At 38.2% G+C, this 19,076-nt stretch overlaps 1 long non-coding RNA gene across 1 annotated transcript in view; it reads right to left on the bottom strand.

Annotated features, from left to right (window-relative positions):
• Positions 1–1,117: 1,117 nt before the first annotated feature.
• Positions 1,118–19,076, bottom strand: part of LOC135365708 (uncharacterized) — a 61,438-nt gene continuing 43,479 nt past the window's right edge. The window contains exons 2-3 of the long non-coding RNA XR_010413916.1: positions 14,332–14,380; positions 1,118–2,759 (exon numbers count right to left, since the gene is read on the bottom strand). This is a non-coding gene — a long non-coding RNA (uncharacterized LOC135365708). The remainder of the gene's footprint in view (positions 2,760–14,331; positions 14,381–19,076) is intronic.

Genomic DNA, 19,076 nt, shown 5'->3' with positions numbered 1-19,076 from the left:
GCAGGGTCTGAACTCACGATCCTGAGATCCAGAACTGAGATGAGATGAGATCAAGTGTCAGATGCTTAACCGACTGAGCCACCCAGGTGCCCCCAATATTTGATACTAATTTGTTGGTTTGGAAGTTTTTGTTTGGATCAAATGTAGTGTTACTAAGTTTCTCATAAAATATAACTTTTTGTAATTTGATTTTTTGATATGTAACATATTCACACAATTCAAGCTTTCCTCTCTTGCCCTGCAGCTCACAGTCTCCTCATGATGTAACCAATTACTAGTTTATTTATTCTTCCAGAGGACTTTTATGCATACTCAAGCCAATACACACACATGTATTTTTCTTCCTGTTTTTTTTTTTTTTTTAAAGATTTTATTTATTTATTTGAGAGAGAGAGAATGAGAGAGAGCATGAGAGGGGAGAGGTCAGAGGGAGAAGCAGACTCCCTGCCGAGCAGGGAGCCCGATGCAGGGACTCGATCCAGGGACTCCAGGATCACGACCTGAGCCGAAGACAGTCGCTTAACCAACTGAGCCACCCAGGTGCCCCTTCTTCCTGTTTTAAGAGTATTTTTATACACAATAACATACTCTGTATGTTTTATGCATCTTGCTTCTTTCTCTTAACATATCTTTGAGATCTTTTCATCCCAGCATATAAATAAATTCATCATTCATTTTATAGTTGTATAGAATTCCATCGTATGTACACCGCAACAAGCAATTTCATACAAGTGTCACATATATGTGGGCAAGTATATCTATAGAATAAATTTTCGAGAAGAGGAAATGCTGCATCAAAAGTCACATGCCTGTGTAGTTTTGGTTTTTTTTTAAGATTTTATTTATCCATTTGAGAGAGAGAGAGCACAAACAGGGTGAGGGGCAGAGAAAGAAGCAGATTCCCCATTGAGCAGGAAGCCCGATGCGGGGCTCGATCCCAGGACTCCGGGACCACGACCTGAGCCGAAGGCAGACGCTTAACCGACTGAGCCACCCAGGTGCCCTGCATTTGTAGTTTTGAGATACATTGACATACTGCCCTCCACTGGCCTTGTAGCGTCATCCACAATGTATCAGAGTGCCTATTTAGGCACTAAAATAATTTTTTTACTTTCTAAAAATTAATAAATGACTTTGGATGCTTTTTAATGAAGGTTAAGTGAGTGAGATCAACCTTTATCTACTTGAAACATATTTTCAAGGAAGAAAAACTGGAATCACTATTACTCTAAAACAGGTCTACAAGAGAACATTTTATGACATGAGCCCTGAGGTTCAATTTCTATTCCCATCACCCATAGGTTCAGGGGTTTCTTTTCCAAAGACTGAATGTTCAGGCTTCTAATATCTCTTTTTTCTTCCCTTGTGAATCAGTTAAGTGAGTTTCTCAGCTCCCCTGACTGCCAGGAAGGGAGGTTCTCTCTGTTGCACATCACAGTGGGTTGTGATGATCATATGCAACAAGCCCTGTCCTTTTCTCTCTCTCTCTCCTAGTCCGCTCCTTGAACTGATTTCTTTCTCCTGGGACTTTGTCTCTGCCTGGGCACATTCCTATCAGTAACCAGTCCCTTTGCCAATTCTTTCTCATTTTATTCTCATAATTAGCAGACTCTTGAAGCTGCTTTAACCTGCATTCCCTATTGCTCTAAAGAGTTCTAACCCTGCTCATGTCATTTATCTGATGTCGAATTTTGCAAGTCAACCTAGCAGTTCTTGCTGAATAGAGATTTTAGTACAGTTGACCCTTGAACAACACGGGTTTGAACCATGTGGGTTCATTTACACGTGGATTTTTTTTATAAAGAGTACAGTACTATAGGTGGATTTTCTCTTATGATTTTCCTAATAACTTTTTAAAGTTTAATTTGTTGTAAGAATACAATGTATAGTACCTATAACATACAAAATATGTGCTAATCGACTGTTTATGTTACCAGTAAGGCTTCCGGTCAACAGTAGGCTATTAGTATTCAGTTTTGGGGGGAGTCAAAACTATATATACTTTCAACTGCACAGGAGGTCAGTGCCCCTAACCCCCATGTTGTTCAAGGGTCAACTGTGTATCTCAACAACCATATTTACATCTGGTCATTCTTTCCCCAACCAGGAGTAATATACATACTTCTTCAGAAGGGGGCTCACTCCTTCCAAGGGAGTATGGGCTTATAGTGGTTGGTGCCCAAGGACAGGAGCCCCACAGAACTAACTGGGGTGACAAGCCTTTTGGACTTTGGAATTTACTAGCAGGAGCTGCTACTTTTGTAGAGCAATGGTCATTTGCCAGGCACTTCACGTTCACTAGCTCATTTAACCCTGATCATAAACTCATGAAGAAGCTACTGTTAATAATCCTATTTTACAGATAGGGAATCGGAGGCTTACAAAGTTTAAGTTACTTACCTAAGGTCACAGCTCACACCGAGCCCAAACTCAACATCCAGTCCCACCCCACTGCTGGGGACTCACGGGGAGACTTTGAACATGCATCAGAAGTTTCTTACTCCCTCACCTTCTCAATATCCTTTGTCCTTTCCACATTTGGTTTTAAAAAAACCCTCATAATTTCTCTTTCTTCCTTTGTTTTTAAATAACTATCATACTGTTCTTTGTAGTAGGAAATATAAAGGAACAAGCAATCAGCACTTGCCTTGATTGATGCTCAACTTCCTCTTTCGCATTCTCACCGCCATGTCTCACAGGCTCAGTTACAAAACCCACTTCCAAACTTGTGGGGAGATCGGAGAAGTACATGCTGAAACCTAAAGGCAAAGGAAGAACAAAGAGTAAGTCATACCTTTCTGATGCACACTGCTGGATTCCACAAATGTCTACTGATCTCTAGCCCCATGCCAGATAGGTAATTGCATGCATCCTTATTCTAAGGAATTTTTAAAAACCTACTGAAGTTGGGGGGAGATAGTCATTATGAGTGACTATGACAGAAGGCACAATGAAAACAAGTGTTTACATCTTGCAAAGCTCTTTGTCACCCTGCATTGTGTCTCTTATGCCTAGAATTCCATAGTCAACCTTATTCAAAGTAAGATTTCCCTTTAAACAGGAAGAACTTGTGAAGAAAGGAAACATACAAAATTGGGTTCCGAATTATTTGCTAGTGGATTCTTTGCAACTTTGACTGCATTTACTTCTCTTGAGTAAATCAGGGTGAGATGTAGAAAGATTAATGAAGGATGCCAACTAAAGTATATTGCCTTCTCCACTATCTTTTTTTTTTAATTCTTATGTTATGTTAATCACCATACATTACATCATTAGTTTTTGATGTAGTGTTCCATGATTCCACTACCTTTAAAATAAAACTATGAGGGCAATATCATGCAAATAAAAGACTATAAAGGTGTCTATGAAAGAATAAAGTTCATCTCCACCAAGGAATCTTAACACTTTATAGTCACACGTATTAAAGCTTAGGAGCTAGTTCTCTAAGCCATAAGCCCTCTGCCTCCCAAAATAAAATAAACAAAAGCCTGAGAAATTCTGTCACCACTTCCTTGTAATATATCCTGAGATAAGGAGAAAAGATGGGTGAGAATGAAAGCTATCAAATGATGCCCCCAAACTCCAAGTCATCCTGTTAAGCAGACCATAATTAGGTAAGCCTGCCGACAGGTAGGCAAAAGCTGAGCGTGGTCCAGCTAGAAGCCAAACAGGGGAAGCCCCAAACACAAAGGTCATGAATTAGTCTGACTTTAAAATTGTACATTGTTTAATCATAGGGTTCCAACAGTTAAATTCAGTCAACCAGAAAAAGCCCTTAAGGATCTAAGTACATTGCTGTAATGACACTGAACCACATCTAGGAACACACGTCCCCCCCATCTGCTGCTTAGGTATCCTGTGCTGTCCGCGGAAACCCCAAGATGGCATTCTTGCCTTATTTTTCTAAATGACTCCTTTGATTAAAAAACAAAACCCTCTGAAATCCTCACAAGGTTGGGTGACTAGATTTGGCGGGGAGAGGGGGGAAATGACATTCTAGTATTTAATCATCAGTGTTGAGTGGGTCGCAAAGGCAGTTGCCTACTGGCTATGATTTTAGGTATGCTATAGGAAAAGCTCCTAGTTCACAAAGCTCTCTGCTTGCTGGTTATCATGCTGCGTGCAATGGGATTTTGAGCCCCTCTTTCTACGTGTTATCACTTAGGTTAGAAGGAGGCCCCGCAGTTGGCATTTTGGAGTGGTAGCACAGTAAGTCATTATCAGACACAGATAAGAAAACAGGGGTGGGGGGGGAGTCTAATTATCTGGCAGGGACCTGAAGGAAGAGGCTGTAGAAAAGATAAACTTTTGCTGAACCGGAGATGGAGGGGGGAAATAATCATTGGTGACTTCTTAATTTGATTTTATAGGTTAGAGCTTCTGTTCACCTGTTAGCTTATTTTAATCTTCCCAACAATCCTGCACAGGGCAGCAATGTCAATCCCCAGTCCCAGTCCATACACAGTGCAGTTCAGGGAGATGCCCTAAATAGTCTTAACGCTGTGCAGAATAACCCGAAGCAGTTAGGCCATGGGGATGATGTGGGAGAGAGTCAGAATGAGAGTCACCTCCTCTCCCTTGTGTGTGTGGCCCTTTCCTCCCAGTCAGCTGCTTCTCATTGACATTTAAACATACTCAAACCTCTGCCATCACTTGTTCTGCTGTGAAATCCAACATGCTAGTTTCAGTCTCAGTTCTCTTGATCCCTAAGGAGAAACTATGCTATTGATCATTCTCTTCTTCTTCAAACACTTCCCCTCCCCCCCCAATGCTGAGATTCTTCCTTGGTTTTCCTCCTAGCTTCTGGCCACCCCATTTCAAGTCTTCCGTGCAGGCTTATTTGCCTCTACCCCATCAGCACACAGACAAGCTCCTCCTGGTCTCTCCTAGTTCTTCTGTCCTTTCCCCTGACCTCACACCATACACCTCCATTGTGGTAACTGCCAGGGACTTGCAAATTTAAATCTGCAGCCATGACCTCTCATGAGAGCTCCAGGCCTACTGGACGACATCTTTATTGCCATCTCAAAGGCACCTTAAATTCAGCATGTCCTGCTCCCAGACTCAAACCGGTCCTCTCAGGTTTCCTAATGAGGTGAATGGTGCCAGCATCCGAAATGCTGTTTAAGCCAGAGACCTCAGACTCGTCCTGGACCTTTTTCTTTTCCTCTCCACTATAGCCACCCATCATCAAGTCTTCTCAGTTTTATCAAAATATCTCTCAAATGTGCCCACTTTCCATCTCTGCCACTGCTGCTACATTAAACCTAAGCCACCACCATTCTCCCTAAACACTCTGGTTTCTGCTTCATCTCCACAATGAAATTAGAGTAATTTTTTTTCAGAACCTGAATCTGCTCTTTGCTTGTTTAAAAACATGGCACTGCCTCTCTCTTGCCCTTGTGATGCGGATCAAAATCCTTAGCATGTTTTAACAGGGTCCTGTGTGGTTTGAGCCCTGCTACCCCTCTAGCCTCATCTTACATCTTCAGCCCTGTCCCCAACCTAAACTTGCCCTATGTATTTCAGTTGATTTCACTGTCTCTTGCTCCCAGGTCCCCACCTGTATCTTTTCATCAATCAGATACCAGATCAAGGGTTATCTTAGGGCTAGGCTCCCCTGACCCCCTCCTCTCTCCCTCCAAAGTCAAATTCCTTTGGTATTACCCACTTTCTTTTTTTTTTTTATTATGTTATGTTAATCACCATACATTACGTCATTAGTTTTTGACGTAGTGTTCCATGATTCATTGTTTGCATATAACACCCAGTGCTCCATTCAGTACGTGCCCTCTTTAATACCCAACGCCAGGACACAGATCAATGGAACAGAATAGAGAGCTCAGAAATGGACCTTCAACTCTATGGTCAACTCATCTTCGACAAAGCAGAAAAGAATGTCCCATGGAAAAAAGTCTGTTCAACAAATGGTGTTGAGAAAACTGGACAGCCACATGCAGAAGAATGAAACTGGACCATTTCCTTACACCACACACAAAAATAGACTCAAAATGGGTGAAAGACCTAAATGTGAGATAGGAGTTCATCAAAATCCTAAAGGAGAACACAGGCAGCAACCTCTTCGACCTCAGCCGCAGCCACTTCTTCCTAGAAACATCGCCAAAGGCAAGGGAAGCAAGGGCAAAAAGGAACTATTGGGACTTCATCAAGATAAAAAGCTTTTGCACAGCAAAAGAAACAGTCAACAAAACCAAAAGACAACCGACAGAATGGGAGAAGATATTTGCAAATGACATATCAGATAAAGGGCTAGTACCCAAAATCTTTAGAACTTATCAAACTCAACACCCAAAGAACAAATGATCCAATCAAGGAATGGTATTACCCACTTTCAAAGAATGGTTACCACCCCACAAAGGTGCTCATCTCAGTTTGCCACCCTGCATTCCCTAACATGATTATTTGGTTAAAGCATATCTTTCCTATTATAGCTAGGTGTGGCTTTTTTTTTAATTATTTTATTTTATTTTATTTTATTTTATTTTATTTTATTCTTATGTTAATCCCCATACATTACATCATTAGTTTTAGATGAAGTGTTCCATGATTCATTGTTTGTGCATAACACCCAGTGCTCCATGCAGAATGTGCCCTCCTCAATACCCACCACCAGGCTAACCCATCCTCCCACCCCCCTCCCCTCTAGAACCCTCAGTTTGTTTTTCAGAGTCTATCGTCTCTCATGGTTCGTCTACCCCTCCGATTTCCCCCCCCTTCATTCTTCCCCTCCCACTACCTTCTTCTTCTTCTTTTTTTTTTTCTTAACATATATTGCATTATTTGTTTCAGAGGTACAGATCACTAGGTGTGGCTTTTGCTCACCCTTTTAATACTACCTAGAAGCTTAGGGCCTGGCATATAATAGGTGCTCAGCAAATATTTGTTAAAAAACTGAATACTGAGAAAGGAATAGTAAGATCAATATCTATTTCGCTATTTCACCTAGTTCCCGTCACACTATAGATTTTCAGGGAGAGCTAACATCATCTATATCATACTTCAGGGATCTTAAAGAGTAATGTCCAATTTGGTTACTTTTTAATATCATCAAGGAAGTCCCATAGTTGTTTTTAACGTAAAAAACAAGGTGATACAACCTGAAAAATAAACATCTGTGTACTGAAATTCCTATTTCTCTTAAATAGACATCCAGACATATTCCATAGGTTATCAAGGTTTTCTGTCATCAGGAAAAGGAAAAAAAAATTCCATAGATAGAAGGCCTTGTTGGAGAAGATGGATTTCCTTGCTCAAATCAGAGGAGAGCAGACTCAATGCCAGTCGCTGAGAGGATTCATGAAAATTTCCCTAGTAAAATGTGACGACTGGAAATGGAACTGAGAACAAGGAAACTTGCAGAGGGAGGAATTGCAGTGGGAAAACAGCCACGTTATGTGGGGCAAAGAGTATCTGAGCTTCCTCTACCTCATAAAAGTATGATGTTTAAAATAAAAGCATTATAATGACATAAACATACCACACACACATAAAAACCCTGATAGATTTTTCCTTAGGGCTAATCTGATAGAAAGCGTTCAGAATGAAAGACGCTACAATTGGTAAGCATCATCTTCATGCTAAATCTAATAATTGCTAAATCCAATCCTTGCAGTTAAGGAATGATATGATTCCTCTGCAAGCAGATTTGTAGCTAAGGAAATGTGACATTTCAGTGGACTGCAGTTTTTATCACAAACTTATACACCGTGTTTTCTCCAAAAGTACCTTATGCTTATGTTGATACACACACCAGCTTTCTGGGAACACACCATTTAATTTTTTTTTCAAGCTGCTCGTCAGTAGCCAGATGTTAAAGATTTTACCACTTCGGTTGACTTCAACAACAAATTGGTGGGTTATTTCCTAAACCAATTTGTTTGGGGTAGAAATTCAATAGATCTCTTTTAAAGCCCTGAAGGATATAGGAAAATTAATATCTAACTGTAAACAGAAACTAATGATGGATCATTTATCTTTTGCATTTACTTTTGTTTATTTGTCAAAATCCACTCATAACTAAGAAAATTAAATAAATATTACTTTTCTTTCTTAAATATTAAGCAGCTCTAACTTCTCATTCAAGACTAGTTGAGGACAAATATAAACTCAGAGATGTATTTTTAAAGGTAGAGTTTTTTTCTTCTAATTTAGGATCTAATTTAGTCTAATTTAGGATCTCTGAGATAAACAAGATATTTTACATACGCTGCTAGGAATAATTGATAGTTCAAGCTTCTGTGTGTTATACTTGTTAAAATATTTGCATTCAAAAGCAAAGCCAGAATGGTAGCTCAAGGCTATATGTATCTTTCCTAAGGAACATAAGACATAAATAGCATTTTGAATTGTAATTGTTTTGAAATACTAAATTTAAAGATACAGACATGCATTTTTAAAGAAAGAGGACATTGTCTTCTCCATTAAAGCTTTTGCACTGATTCTATGTATGTGCCATACACTATGGTGGGTAGTGGATACAAAAATCAGGTTGAGTGCCTGTCCTTAAGAAGCTTGGAGTCTAGTGAGGGGATATCGACTTTAATTCGCTAATTGCGGTGTCCTGTAGTAAGTACTGCAATTGTGGTTAGTACTGGGATTCTGGGAATAAGTAGGAAGAGCTCTGTTCTGGCTATTAGTGATATTCACTGAGATCCTGAGTCCTCTTGACACATGCTAGGATTGCAGTTCTTCACTTCTTTAAATTTAGGCATGACTTAATTTGGCTCATGAAATATGAGTGGAAGTAACACAAGCCACACCTAGGTAAGAAGCCTTTTTCCTTCATGACTGGCAGTACTCCAGATGCTAGGGGCTCCACCAGGTTCCAACTCCAAGGGAGGATGATCTGGAGTGGAGCCCCCAGTTAACCTGCAATGGGCATACAGAGTGCATCAGAAATAATTTATTTTTTTTTAAGTCACTGCGATTTCGGGGGATGTTTGTTATTGCAGCACAGGCTAACCTCTACAGACTGCTACATGTTTTACTCCAGACATAGAAAATTACAAGTTTCCCAGTGTGTACAAAGCTAAGCTGAGACCTGAAGAATAAGAGTTGAAGGGTAAAGACTTGAAGGGAACAGTGTTCCAGAGGGGAAAGTACGTGCCTAGGCTTGGAACAGGATGAGAATTCAGCATGTGTTGGGGAGAGGTGGTTTTTTTTTTTTTTTTTTTTTAATACAGTTAGAGTGGAGTGGTCCAACAGAACTACTGGAGATTACTCTGAGTAGAGGTAACAGTAATTGCTTATCAAGGATACAATTCCAAAGGATTTCTGACTGGTTTATTTGGGCTTTTGGGCACAGAGAGGAGAAAGGAGAAATGAAGAACTGAATTGCTGTGGACCAAAATAATGGGTACTTGTCCTTTATGGAAAATTCACCTGCAAAGGTCTCCTCTTTCCAGAAGGGGTGTTTATATTCCTTACTTATATTCTCACCCCACTTTGTATTTACTTCTTTACATATACACTCAAGTGAGTTTTTCATCTTATTAAAGTCAGTTATGCCTGTGTCTATGCACACCTAAGATTGTAAGCACCTTGAAGGCAGGGTCTGTATCATTTTCATTTTTGCTGTATTGTATTGCATTTTGCATTGTAGGTAGTCCATAAATTCCTATTAAGACAGCTACTGCTATTTTAGGAGTCTAAAAGCAGATCGTAGCCTTGACTAGCTTCTAAATAATTGCTTTAAAATGAAAATAAATCCCTGTGCACAGCTGGGGATATATCCACTTAAAAATGCTCCAGAAACATGCTGAGGTCTTTTGATGACAGGGAAGGCTGTGGACTTATGAAATTTGCTGCCCAAGACCTAGATTTCAGGGCTACCGCATCCTGGTTGTGAGCCCTTGAGTTTAACTTTCAAAAGGCTGGTTTCCTAACTTGTGAACTGCAAGCAAAGTTTGCCCTACTCACCTCTTGGGAATATTGGGGAACCAAATAACAACTCTGAGAACTTTAAAGTTTATACAATATAATGTGATAATCATGTTACTGCTGCTGTTAGCAGCATGATTCTTGGATCATTAGAGGAAGTGGGTGTCATGCAAAGCCTGTGCAGTTGATTAGACCTGGGTTGGAATTCTTTCTTCATCAATTAATAGTTGCATACTCTTGGTTTAGCAACAAACCCCCAGCATATCACCAATTTCCCTCTGATTTAAACTAGAATACTTCTTTTACACAAATATTCTTAGAAAAGCCTCGCATTCTAGAAGGCCATTGAGCTTTGAAGTCATACAGGTGAATTCAAATCCCACCTCCATTGCTTTTATTAGACATGTGACCTGGGGTAAGTTAATTAACATCGTAGAGCCTCAATTTCCAGCTCAATATAATGGGGATGGTATTACCTAGTTTCCCGAGGTTAAGAGACTACTTGAAGTAGAAAGTGCTGACTTATCATGCCTTTGAAATGTTAACATGTCAGTTTACCACAGAGCAAACTTCATCCCTAAAAATTCTGAATTCACACTATTCATGGAATAGGCTCACTAAGACTCAACAAATTGTACAGGGCCCTCTTCCCTTATCTCAACATAGAGAAGATGACTGAATGAACTTAAACTTAGACCTCTGGTCAATGGGTGACTCACCAGACCAGACAAGATTCCTATTTACCTGCAGGAATCCAAGGCAGCTCATGAGAGCTCATTTTCCCTTTTTCCTTCCTTTCTAAGGGATGACAAGGACTTGTTTTCCCCAGGGTTGTCCAAGGAATTTCAGGAGGAAAAAAAAGAGATCTGGGCCACATTCCAATAAAGACCGTAGCACCATGTGGACAACAACAGTCAAATTGTTGTCTGTTTTCTGAAGTACACAATCTTGGCCCAATAAAATTGCTCACTGTGGTCATCTGTCATGGTCTACCCAGCTGGCGGCTAGAGGAAAGCTGCTCTAGAGCAGGTAGATGAGCCAGGCCTCCAGAGGGAAGCAGATCTGCCTGAGTACCAAGTCTCTCCTCACACACAACCTCTGAGGTCCATTCTTGACAAAACAGCCCAAGTAAGCTGTCTGCCAGGGCTCTGCTTTCACTGGGGCGTAGTTTGTGCACTGCAGCATTGGTATCTCCTGGGATCTTGTTAGAAATGCAGACTTTCTGGTCCCACCACAGACCTACTATACCCATCTACATATTAACAAGTTTCATGTGCACTTTACACTTTGTGAAGCACTTGGCTACAACGTCTAAATGACGCCTGACACCAGGTGCCAAGGAGAGCCATTATTTAGGACTTACTGGGGAAGAAACCCCCAAATCTCTCCACCTAAATTCTTAAACTAGACAAGATACAATTAAATAAGCCCTCGTCTCTCTGCCCTACCACACATGTATACTACTCTGAGCACAATAAAGATATAACTCACTTTCTAACAAGGATCTCCAGATTTCAGGAGTTGCATAAAATCATATAGCTAGACAGTTGCTAAAATGTAAAATAACCTTCCTTTTTTGTAACTATTGGTTTTGGCTGATAGAAGTCATGCATACAGTCATATTTCAGAGAAATTACCATGCCTTAATGAGAACTTTAGGTTGAAGGAAGACATTTCAGTCAAATGATAGTGAAATTGATATGATCAAAATGAAATATGTGGCATATTTATCTAATCAGCTAGAGCTGCAATCTCTAACCATAGTCATTTACAGCTCAATCAACTCATCTAGTCATTATCAGCTAATGATACAATGAGTGATTACTCCCACATGGAGATAATAAGTGAGTTCATGAAAATCAGCACTTCTGTTATAAAGTGTGACAGGTAGGACTGAAAATAAGGTCTTTGAATGCCTCTAGTGCCTGGCTTACCTGACAAAAATTTAATAGGGAAAAATGGAATGGCATAGTTATAAGATGAGGTACAACCCTTTTGGAAAGCAACTTAGCAATTTGTATCAAGAATCATTAAAATGGGGGAGCCCGGGGGGCTCAGTTGGTTAAGCACCTGCCTTCGGCTCAGGTTATGATCCCAGGTTCCTGGGATCGAGCCCCTCATCGGGCTCCCTGCTCTGTGGGGAGCCTGCTTCTCCCTCTCCCACTCCCCCTGCTTGTGTTCCCTCTCTCGCGGCGTCTCTCTCTCTCAAATAAATAAAATATTAAAAAAAAAAAAGAATCATTAAAATGTTCCCACCTTTTTATTGTGTAAAAAAATTTTTTTCTTTTTTCTGTTAGTTTCAAACAATATCAAACTTTCAGAAATTGGAACTGGAATACAAAGAACTTTTCCTGCACCACTTGAGAGTAGGTTGCTGATATGATACCCTCATCATCCTTGAATATTTCCAAGTGGATTTCCTACAAATGGATAGATTCTCCTCCATAACCACAATACGACATAAAAATGAGGAAATTAACATTGATACATCACTCCCATTTTGTCTTCACACTCTATTCAACTTTTGCCAATTGTTTCAATAATGTCTTCATAGTAAAAGGACCCAATTCTGAATGACACTTTGCTTTTAGCTGTCATGGCCCTTTAGTCTCCTCCAATAAGGAACAGTTCCCCCTTCTGCCCTTGTTTTTCATGGTCATGTCACTTTTGAAGGTTACAGACCCATTATTAATTTGGATTAGTCTGATGTTCCTTTACAGTTTGATTCAGGTTACATGACTTTGGTAAGAAGATCACAGAAGTGATGGTGTGTTCTCATTGAATCCTCTCAGGTGGCACATAATTTTGATTCGTCTCATTACTGGTTATATTAACTGTAATCACTTCATTGAGGTATCATCTACCAGGTTTCTCTACTGCAAAGTTATTCTTTTTCCCTTTGCAATTAGTATCTATCAGGTAAGAAGTAACTTTGAGATGATATAAACATCTTATACCTCAGTAAAATATTTGTTTATTTATTTATATCATTTGTTTTTTTAGATTAGCATGAACTCCTTTATTCTTGTTTTTTTCAATGGGCTTTCATCTGTTACCTCATTATTTATTTTGCTGCTCAAACTGTCCAAGATTTTGCTAGTGGGAACTCCTTCAGGTTGGTTTTTGTGTTGTGTTGACATGCTCCTCTTATTCTTTAAGCACTTCTCTTCTTTCTGGCACAGGATGTTTCAGGCTCATCTTGTACTTTCCCTGCTCCAGCACTGGAATCTTCTATTTCTCCAAGGAGCCTTGGGTCCCGTTAGCAGAGAATGGTATTTAGAAGCCAAAATCTGGAAGTTAGATGTGCTCATTGCACAGCGACACTGGAAGTCATGACTCCCAGCCCTCCTCAGGGCCAGAGCTAGAGAATGAGTGTCTCTTTATATCTATAGATAAATAGGATATGCACAGAGTTGTTTATATCTACATATTCAACCATGAATACAAACTGATACTTTCAATTTGAATCTGACACCACATGGTTTCTTGTAGTTTTCTTTTCAGTAATTTTTTTCTTTGACAATGAGAAATTTGACTTCCATCATTGTTAGGATATTTACTTATCTGATTATCCCACTTGTGTGAATTTCCAGTCCCTGCTGCTATCCTTCATCCCCAAAGGGACACCCTCTCAGCCTCCAGGATTTCCCTCACCCCACCTACTGTGCTTTGCCCCCTGTAGTAGCTTTTATGTTTAGCATACTTAATATATTCAGAGTTCGGTTTCCTTATTTTTCAGGAAATTTTAGGAATATTTGATTTATAGAATCTTATTCATCTCTATAATCCAATCAGAACAGAGTTCCTTTTAAGAGACTTTATAATCTAAATTATTATAGCGTTAGGAAAACATTTTACATTCACACTATGAAAGGTAAAGGACTTTCTGAATTATAGACACATACACACACATATGTATAGAGAGCGTATATTTTCAGTTCTACAACTTTCTTAAAAGGTTAGTAGTAAGATAGCAACACAAAAACTCACAGGTCCGGATATCACAGAGCTGTTCACTCTCCTCATGAGCATGAAATTCTAACTAATTTGAGCTCAAAATAGACAAGTAGATAAACAAAAAAGGCTAACAACTTAGATTTTCTATTCTTTCATCCAGTAGAGAATAGACCTCTATAGTCTATTAATCCATTCACCTATATTACCAAATAGTCAGACAATAAAACCAAATTATTGCTGCCACCATAATTTATTCCTCATGTGTGAATAAGAAACAAAATCCAAATGCAAAATTAGAGGACAGAGAGAAGGGAAAAAAAACTACAGAAACACAGAGACAGAAAAGTTCAAGTCTATTACCACTTGAGAATTATTTCTGGAAGCCAAGAAAAGATGTGCCTAGTCTTAAGCCACCCCTCACCCCAAACCCCCTGCTCCTCCCAGTAAGTGAACCTCTCTGGCAATGCAGCTTACCTGGCTCTGTCAGGGATGCATGATTCTGTCTTGGTGGATGAAGTCCAAGCTGTTAAAGGATAATTAAAAAGAAGTAAAGTCATGATTCTTATATAAATACCTTATATAAATACATGTATCAAAGATTTTTTAGTTAACCTACTAACTAATGAGGGAACCAGTAAGATAATACAAGCAGTTTCTATAATGACTTTTAGAAAAAGGAAAGGAAAGAGAAAGGAAAGGGAAAAGAAAGAGAAAGATATAGAGGAAGAGAAAGAAAAGGCGCTTACGACATAATTTTAATTCTGACCTGTAATCCAAAGGAAAAATCTAAATTAAAAATATAGTTTATACATAAAGATGTTCATTTCAGTATTATATTTAATAGATGCAAATTGGAAGCAATCTAATTGCCCATCAATAAGGAAATGAATAAACATTGGTAAACAGACAGATTATTAAGCAGCCAGTACAAATGGTGGTTGAGGACCCCCTGGTTAAGAGGACAATTTGAGCACGCATTGAATCTAGCTGAGAGCAACAAAGTTTGGAAGCAAGTGTATGCTATGATTTCAGTGACCATATATTTCAGTTCACCTGGGACAGCCCCAGGGTGCCCTATTGTCTTGTTATTAATCGCCTTTTTTTGCTTTCAAAAGCATCTCAGTTTAGATGATACATTATATGGTCACTTTAGCTAGCCTTGGTTGGCTGGGGGATCAAATCTCATTCTCAGTAAATTTTCTGGGAAACATCCTAGAAGAAGAGACCACAAGTAATAGGAGTCTTTCTTCAGTATTTATACCCAATTTACACCTAGATAGGTCAGAACAGTGGCTGGCATATTATAAGCACTCAAAAATGCCAGCTATTATCATTGTTATTATTACATTTGATGTGACTAGACAAGCTAAGTAAACAGAGGACACTGCTGTGGCTGCTCTTTATGAGGGCAATCTTGGACTTGGGACACTGCCTGGAGGCATCTGGGCTCTTGTAACAAAGATGTGGACAAAACTCACAGGTACAGAGGTGCCGCTCCCTGCTGTAACCACCCCTGCTATAGCTTGTTTGTTATTTTCCATTGGCTTCTATGCATAAGAAAACCACAGGACATCCATTTCTTTGGGCTAAAATGTTTGAATGGGGATCTCAACAATTTTCAGACTCCTCTGAACTCATACAAGCAGACCAGCACATATCTTGTGGAAAACTGCTGCAAAGATAGAGCAGTTCAAGAGAAGGGGACAAATCTTAGCAATCAATTGTCTCTTATTACTGAAGCAAAAGGATAATACCATAGAAGATTTCAAATAAATGTTCTCATCAAGATGCAGGAAGAGTTTGAATCTATAAAGCTAGAGAGGACATGAATAGAGCACTGTGCAGAAAATGCAGCCCAAGAAAGATGTTATAGAGATGAGAAACAGGAGCCTGAAACAGAAGCAGCAAACTACAGATTGTTGAAGGAAATTGCAAGTTATAGATGTTCTCCCCTAACTTAGAGAAGATTTATGAGAAGAGAAGAGATGGACTTTGAAGAGAACTATCAGAAATTCAAAATACGTATATACTAGGAATTCTAGAAAGAGAAGACCAAGCAGACAGAAGAGAAATAATAATCAGAAATATCACGGAAAACAACTTCCACCAGATGATGAAAGGCTTGAATATTCAGAGCAAACGGTTAACTGAATGGCTGGCAAATTAGTGAGGAAACTCACACCTAGACAGGTTTTGTTGTATTTTTGAAAAAACGAAAAGAAAATTCCCATAAGTATTTATCAAGTAACATGAAAGGTCAAATTTCTTCACTGCAACACTAAATTTCAGAAGGTTGAAAGGAAAGGAATGGGATCTGAGAATCTGCTCTCTACTGTGAGAGCCTCAGAAAGAAATAATCAGAAATGCATATATTTTGAAACAACCAAAACCGTATCTCTCTTTTAAAAATTAAAAAATATATTTTAAAGGTTTATTTATTTGAGAGAGAGGGAGAGTGCGTTCGCGAGTGGGGGCAGCGGCAGAGGGCTTGGGAGAGAATGAATCCCAAGCAGGCTCCACGTGCCCGGTGCAGAGCCAGATGCAGGGCTCGATCACACGACCCTGAGCTCATGTCCTGAACTGAAACCAAGAGTCAGATGCTTAACCAATTGAGCCATCCAGGTACCCCCCCAAAATAAAAATATTTTGATTAAATAAGTGAATCAAAATAAAGAACTCAAGAATAAATAAGACTCACTGTAAAAGAAATGGTAGAAAACAGACAATGCAAATGTTAAAAAGTGTTCTTCAAAAGCATCATAATGTAAATGTAGTAATACTCAGAATCTAGATCTAAAATCTCTGCTTACACCAAGAAAAGAAGTAAGATGGAAGGAGAGAAAGGAGGCAATATGGCAAATTTCACAAGTTTTATAGGAAGAAGTTAACGAATATTTTAATGATTGATATTGACAAACAGGCTCAAACATTTTTAGAAAATTTAACAATGTAGTTACAAAAACAAGCATATGGAAAAAACATTATTACAGGAAACATCAAGGAAAATTAAAAAACAAAAGAATAACAAGACAGTAGAAGAAAGCCCAACCATATTAGTTGACAACTTCCTAGTAATAAAAAAAAACTTATATAGGTATAAAAGTCATATAACTTTATTTTAAAAATTAAGACTTTTAGAGTGAGCTAAAATAAGACTTGAAAAATTAGAGGGAAGTACCAGGTTGCTGAATGGGAAAGTTTCATCTTGTACAGAGATAAGTTCTCTCCAAATAAATCAATGTAATTATTGCAATTACTGTAAAAATCCAATGGGAATTTTGGGAGGCAATCCCAACAATTTTATTCTAAAGTTTAGCTGTAAGTATATTGAGATCAGCAAGGAATATTTTGACAAATGACAATAAGAAGTACATAAGAATAGGTAGCCTCAAAGGCAAATTAATTGATGCAAAAAGAGTTAAAATGTGATTCATAATTTCTATGTAACATTAAATATATCACAAATACACACTGACATGATAAGATACGTGATGTTCTCATGACCACTGAGTAGGTGACAAACAGGTGAGGCTCGGTGAATGATCAGTGCAACCCTGAATGTATAGACGTTAGGTATTTTCTCATGCCACTTCTTGACATTCTCAGTTATAACTGATTTTATCTCAAAAATAGGTATCAAATAATAACCACTACTTCTATTTGTTTAATGTTTTTCTTACATATACAACACCTAAAAATAATTCTTTAATTTAAATTTTAAAAACATGTTTTCATAAACCCTATCTCCAGCATCAATTTTTTTTTCAATATTAGCAGAACATTTATTATCATTTCATGGGACATTAATTCTCTATGGAATACAGTTTAAGAGATGCTGCTTGAATATAAAGGAAGATTCTACAAATCAACAAGAGAATGATGGATATTTCCAACAGAAAAATGGTCAAAGAACACTAACAGGTAATTAATAAAAAAAATAAAACTGGCCAATAAACAGATGAAAAATATACAAACTGACTTCTAAATAAAGATAGACATCCAACTGAAAGACAATTCTCCACGTATTAAATGTAAAATGATTACCTGTTACCCACCCGCCACCAGTGAAAGTACTTTTAACACTGTTGATGAAAATATAAATCAGCACCAACTTTTAGAGTACCATTTAATGGTAGATGCTAAAATCATTAAACACACATAAACACTTTGCTACAAAACTCTGCATTTGGGATGTACTTAGAGACTTATCTAAGAATGTTTAATTCTGTCTTACTTATAATAAGGAAACAAAAATTCAAAAATAAGGTATTGGCTAATTAAATTATGATGTGTGCACACAATAGAACACAATGCAGTCTTTAAAATATTATGGAAGAGTAATAATGTCATGAAAAAATTCACAACTATTTTAATGAAAAATAAGATTTAAAATAATTCTATTTATTTTTGGAAAAAAACTTTAAGATTTTTAAAAATTCATTTGACAGAGAGAGAGAGACAGCACAAGCAGGGGGAGCAGCAGAGGGAGAGGGAGAAGCAGGCTCCCCGCTGAGCAGGGAGCCCAACGTGGGGCTCGATCCCAGGACCCCAGGATCATGACTTAAGCAGAAAGCAGACGCTTAACCCACTGAGCCACCCAGGTGCCCTATTTTTTGAAATTTTAACAATGGCTATTTTAGGTGATTGAATAAAATTCTTTGTGCTATGCTTATTTCTATTTTTTCAAATAGTATTTTTTTCAATGATGAATAATCGTTGAGACTCTATAAAATGATTTGGCAATATCATAACAGCATCAAGTATTTACTTGATATGGCAGCAACCTCACCTAAAATAAATATGAAATGCACACAAATGTTTGTAAGCCATAATATGACTTAAAATACTATTTATAATAGTGAAAAACTGGAAGCAACTACAATCAGTTGACTAAAGAAATTGTTACTGTCATCTTATATTAGGCAGTTGTTAAAACATGAGGTCAAATAATTTTTAAAGACACTGAAGAAATACTTAGGATACAATGCTAAGAGACACAAGCTGGCTGTTAAATTTATTTAATCCATTCTGTAAATATATATTCTATAAATAATATATAGAAATGCATTGAAAAATACTGAAAGAGAATGCACTAAAATTTAATAGTGATTATACCTAGGTTATTTTAAATTTTCTTCACTATACCTTCCCTGAATTTACCCAAACTTTTAGCAAGAAGAATATATGAAGATGACACAGCTGGAAGATGGCTACGAAAT

The sequence above is a fragment of the Mirounga angustirostris genome, unplaced genomic scaffold (genome assembly GCF_029215605.1).
Source record: "Mirounga angustirostris isolate CCGP_5_RB_7025 unplaced genomic scaffold, mMirAng1.0.hap1 SCAF_9, whole genome shotgun sequence".
Classification (NCBI taxonomy): Eukaryota; Metazoa; Chordata; class Mammalia; order Carnivora; family Phocidae; genus Mirounga; species Mirounga angustirostris.
This window is presented reverse-complemented; position numbering and strand designations above follow the sequence as displayed.